We start from the raw sequence: 6,000 nt of genomic DNA on the forward strand, positions 1-6,000 counted from the left end.
GAAATTTATTCATATTTTTGTACTGACAGATGAGGCATTTCAGTTTCAGCTGAATGAAAAGACTTTTAACAGATTAATTTAAGGCTAGCACTGGAACTGCACGAAAAGAAGTGAGCTATTGAAAAATTCTATTAAAACTGATCCCTGAATTTGAACACATGGGCAAAAAATTGGAGAACAAGCTTTGACTTTTCTACATTACTTTTGGTTTTGCTTTGTTTTCACTTTTAATTGTGTAAACTTCTCCATCCTTAAACGAGTGTAAGATGAACAATTAAGATAGCTGAAAAATGAACGAGTTTAAGGTTTTCCCCGTTTTTGATATAAAAATATTAAAATTTTTCTCAAACAAAATAATCTTACTGGAATACACTTCCAACCTGGGTGTTCAGGAAGAGCCAAATTAGAATCTTCAAGCAAAAGAACAGTAATAACAAGAGGATCTTTACCAAAACATTTAGAAATTTTGGAAATGTTGCTTGTAAAGAATTCTCAGCATATATAACACTGCATTTCCAAATTCAGTCTCAAGAAGAAAGAGAGGAAAAAAGCTATCCAGGCCAAGCACAATAGGTGATGTAAATTTTGAATAACTAGCATTTCTAGAGAGACTTGTGCTTTTTCCTGTTAACTTTTACTCTTTGGTGCAGGTTCCTTCTCAAATTACATAAAATGTACTTTAAGAAGCACTCACTACCTGCTACAGATGTCCAGGAAAAACTGAATTATGGAAGTCGGAAACATATGGCAGTTGCCTATTGCAAAAGGAAGGTACATATGAAAGTTATAAATTTCTTTCTTTAAGTCCGCATTGTAAATGCATTTTATAGGGTTCACAGTATGTATTACACCTGTAGATTTAATTTTTGAAATATACGTTTTTAGGAGAAATTTGTGGCTTGGGATTCTAAGAGAAAGAACTCGTCTTGATGTGTTAGAAATAAAGAAAAAACAACAAATAAAAATAAATATGTGGAGAGGCAAACATTTTTCTTTTAATTTCCCAGTTGGTTACAGTGAAAAGGACATCAGACCATCTATTGGCAAAGGATTACTCACAACACAGGAGTTGCCCGTCAGCAGAGCATGCTGCATTTACTGAGTTCCAGCTCTGAAGAAGCAGAGATGTCAACCTGAGCAAAACCAGTTTGGGGTTGATATAAAAAACACCAGATTAAGAATTGGATCACACAAATGTCAAAACCACACCAATATAATTTGTTTTTGAGAAAAATTTCCAACTACTTGATGATCTTTTTCCCCATCAAAATATTAGATTTAATTTTATTTAATGCCTTTGAAACGTTTTTTTGAAGTCATAATTTAATATTATATATTCGGTATGGATACCAAGCACTATCAACTACCAAGATATCTTCTCTTAAACCTTCAAAGTTATTTGAAAATAATCCCTCCAACTTTCTACCTGAAGCCCCCTTTGGTATCTTTAAATTTAATTTTAATTTGTGGATCTTAAGAGTCACAGTCTCCTGTTCCATTTTATTTGGAGAAATGTTAGAAGCATGTTGTGTGAATGGTCTTGGTCAAAAAGAAGTTTAAACAAATATATACTTGTTTAATACCCTAAGACTGGGGCAGGTGCCTACATTTAGGGTCGCTGTGGGTTCACGTCAAGAAAACCGTCTTCAGATTCCCCTTGTGGAAGCTAGGGAAACGCTCCTGCCTGATCTCCGTTTTGCTGTGTTAGAATGAAATTTACTTGCTGGGGTGCGGGTTGTGTGAAATAATGCCAAAATAATAGCAGATGCTCTCCACCCTGGCAGAACTTTTATTTGGTTGCGTTTTGAATTCCCCTAAGTGATCAATTGTTGAGTGGTCGCCTGAGTGGGTTTTCTCTTTTCCAGCTGCCTTACTGAAGGCCAGTCCTGCCCAGGCTTTAGAGCATTCGATCTATGTGCCGCGGTAAGATATCGAGCTTTCATTATTGGGGGCTTCCAGACAGGTGGAGGAGAAGAATGCCTGAGGCGCAGAAAAGACTATCAGATTCTTTTCTGCTTATTCACAGAAATTTGGGGACATGGAAAGTGCCAAGAAATTTCTGGTTTCCTTCTCCAAGTCTTAGGTCGTTTCCAGAGCTCCCACCCTGTCCTGCCCAGACGGTTCTCGTTAACTTTTACAATTGGAGCTCTTCAAGAGGACCCCCCCCAAGATAGCATATATTATTTAATAACAAAAACAGCAGTAACGGTAAAAAGAAATAAAGAAATCAGTCCAGTTTCCAGGGTACCCTAGAAACCCCAAGGCAGATCCGACTGGTAAAACATTTACGAATTCACATTCTCGATGAGGTTCCATGCCTAAAATTAAAATCCAGTCTGGGTGTCTGAAGCTCGTTTTGCTTTGGTCAATACCTGCGTTTTCTTTAATTTTGTTTCCGTTCCCTCCTGGGTTTCGTGCTTTCCCCCCCCCCCCATTTGCAAAGACAATCTGATTTACAGTTTGACTGAGAGTTGCATTTCTGTTTAGAAGCTGAAACGTCCAAGTCAGTTAGCCAAATTATTCCCCGACGGCTCCAATATTGCGCCAGAGTTTTTATGTCTGACTGTATTTCAAATGTGCAAGGTGATAAATAAAACACGCCTCAAGCTGCAAACTATCTCAGTGTGATGAGGAACAATTGACAAAAATTAACTCAGCCAAAGCGTTGGGGTTCTCGCGAGCGGCTGGAGCATAAATCAGTATCCTGGCAGCTTCGGGAAGCAGCGCGCTTGAAGCCGCGCGCCCGCTGCAGCCGCGATTTTTCCAACAGCCGCTGGGCTCGCCTAGCTTGAGTGAGCGAGGTTCGGCCACGGGGATCCGAGAGGGAATCGGATTCCACTCCGAGTTCAGAGTCATCCGAGGAAGGGACATGTTAGGGGAGAAAGGCATGGCCACGCCTAAGCGACTCCGTAATTTATCACTGAGACTTCTCCAGTGGGTTGTGTGCGAGTGAAGTCAAGAGGACTAGGAAGGCAAACTCGGGGGTGGGGGGTTGAGCAGGGAGTAACAACCCCCAACTTTCTCTGGATCCCAGAGGAGCGTCTTTGATTGCTCAAGTCGCTTGAAAAGGAGATTCGTCTCAGCTATTAATTAAACCTATTTTACGGAAAATCAAGGAAGGCGCCTGGAAAGCTCTCTGCGTTAGCGCTGTTACTGCTTGGAGTCCGGAGCCCGCCTGCATATTCACTCCCCAGTGCACACGCCGAGTCCTCGCCCCCTTCTCCAGAGCGAGGTGGCTGGCCGCGACACCCAGGAGACATGGGTCAGGCAGGGCGGAAGGTGTTCGGGTCGGTTGCCGCCGGCCCTCGCCACCTGTTGGAGAGACCAAGCCTAAGATCCCGCGCCCCCGGGCGGACTCGCGCTCAGCGGCCACAGGGAGTCAAGGCTGACGAGCCGCGGGTTTCTGTTGCTAAGAGCAAAGAACAGCCCTTTCGGTGCTAAGTGCACAGTAAGTGCGAAGAATAAATACATCATCTCCCGGGTCGGCTCTCTCGGAAAGGCCTCTCAGCCCCCTGCAGTTCAGAGCCCGCTGAGGGTTATTGATTAGAGCCGGCGCCCGCGCCGCGCCGCGCCTGCGCCTCTGCTCGCTGGTTGAGAAGGGCGCGCTGCCCCGGCCACTGCGCACCACTCGCCTGGCGCGGCGCTAGCTCCTCCGAGGGGAACTAAAAATAAGGATCATCAAAACCCTCAGAGACGTCCCCAGACCCAGGAGACCGCACAACCACGCTGACGACGTCCCAGGCCTCGCCCCACCCTGCCTGGGAAGCCTGAGCTGCACCGCAGAGCCCGGACACAGCGTGCGCGGCGTGTGCGCATGTGTGCATGCGTGAGCGTGCGTGTGCGTGCGGATTCGCCGCGGGCCGTCAGTCCCAGTGGCCGCGGGAGACGGGCAGTGTCTGGAGGAGGGGGGAGGAGGCCATTTTTGTCTTCTATAGCTTCGAATCAAGACTCTCCTTTTAAAAATGGGTTAAAGAACAAAGTGAGTGAAAACCTAAGCGCCCCCTCTCCCTCCGCAGGAAGCTCTAGTTCCGGGGCTGCGCGGGCCCCGTTTCTCCGGGAGTTAGCGCACGGGAGTTGGGCGCCCACCGCGTCCGCTGCTGAGGTCGGGCGGCCGCATCCCGGGGCACCTGGGCCTCTTCGTGGCTCCTGGACTCCACGGCGCAGGCCTCCTCTCGCGCTCGGCTCGGCAATCCCGGGCCCCTGACCTCTGTAGCCGAGCCGCCCACCTCTTCCTCCCCCGAGGGCGTAAACCCGAATCCACTCTGGCCTCGGGCCTCGGCCTGCGCCTTGGCCGGCGGACCGCCCGGCTCTGAGGATTCTAGGCGATGGGGAGGCGGGCTGAGCTCCCCTCCTGACGGGATTCCGCACGCATCTGTTTCGGGACCCTGGCCGTGTCCCGGCCTTAACCTCCTCAGCGTTACAACGGGGATAATAAACCTTGCTGGCTCGCCCGCCAGGTGGTGGCTGGATAATATATTCCGGTAGAGGACTGAGGAGGGTTGGCAAAGACTGTCGACTATTCCGCTGGGCGGCCGTTCACAGCCCTCCCAGATTGGAGGGTGGAGGGCGGGGGTAGTTCAGCCCCCGGCCTGCGACCTCCCGGAAGAAAGGGGCTCGTGGTCGTTTAGGTTGCGCAGAGCCCGCCACGCTTCCGCCTGGGGCACGTGGCGCCCTTGGGGACCTTCGGCCTCACTGTCCCGAGCTCGGCCTGGGGCGGAGCAGCCTTCTCGGCACCCTGTACTCGGCTCTGCGCGGACCCCACCGTCTCGCCGAGGGCAGCAGCCGTAGGAGACTCCGGAACTTCTGGCCAGAGCAGGAGCTGAGCGTCCCCGACTGAACTCAGGCAGAAAGGGAAGCCCTGTAGGTTGTCCTGATCTGCGGACGCAGTGGAGGCGACCCTGAGTCTTGCAGGAAAACCAACCCCAGAGAAGACATTGGCCTCTGATGGTCAGACCTCCGCGGAGAGTATCAAAGAAGGAAGTCCCACTAACTCTTCACAAAACTATAAAACCATCTAAAAAAAGTAAGCGTCCGTATGGATTGAGGGAAACAGTTGAGAATTAAAAGGTAAATAGAAGGAGAAACTTGAAAGGAGTATTAATGTACATTTTCTTTGCACCTGAGTTCAGGTTAACCCTCAAACAAAAAAGGACTTAAATTTCCCTAGGCCCTGGGCCTGCTAGCGCGTAGTTGCCAGGCCAATTCCCGTGACCTGTTACCATTATCAGTGCTACAGATAGTGGGCGAGGAATGAGCTTCTCGTTGTCATTTCCATTTATAACTGCAGGGCACGCTACTGATGAACTTTCTTGACTTTTCTCATTAGTGAGGTTCTCTTGGGTTTTTTGTTGCTGTTTGTTTTGTTGTTTAGAAAGGCACATTTCACAAGTTTGTAAGTAGGTCAACTGTTGCAAACTGTCCCATCTTGAATCATATAGCAGAGGAAAAAATGAATACAAAATAACCTGTATATGGGGGTAGTGAGCTAAGATGGCTATGGGCTTTCAGTTGCATAGTTATTTCTAAGAAGACTTCATTTGAAAAAATGAAAAACATTTTGGGGCAGTTACGGTTACGTTAGTACATGTTGTGGAAATAAGCTTGCAGTTAGAGAAAAATTATTAGAAACAGCTGTGATGTTAATGTTTCAAAACCCAAAGTGCTCAGTATGCTCAGTATCTACTTTTCATAATTTTTTCTTGTGCATCCAAATAGTGCACTACTCTGTGTGTAATATAAGACACTTGTTTAATAAAGCAAATGATTGTCTGTGTCAGGGAGATTTGGTCCTCTTTCCCTCTCCCAGTCCATGTGCAGAGCAGATCAAAGACCTGATTACCACTGTCTTTCCAAAGGCACCAGATGGTATCTTGATTTTTTTTTTCAGATATTTTAGCAATATAATTCAAAGCACTAAAGAATGTGTGTGATGCTACAGATGAAAGCTGTACCCAGGTAAATTATTTTTTAAATTAATGTCATGCCTACTAAATGTTATTC

This window comes from Delphinapterus leucas, chromosome 12, assembly GCF_059928025.1.
Source record: "Delphinapterus leucas isolate spDelLeu-1000000601 "Yukka" chromosome 12, BTC_Dleu_Yukka2, whole genome shotgun sequence".
NCBI lineage: Eukaryota > Metazoa > Chordata > Mammalia > Artiodactyla > Monodontidae > Delphinapterus > Delphinapterus leucas.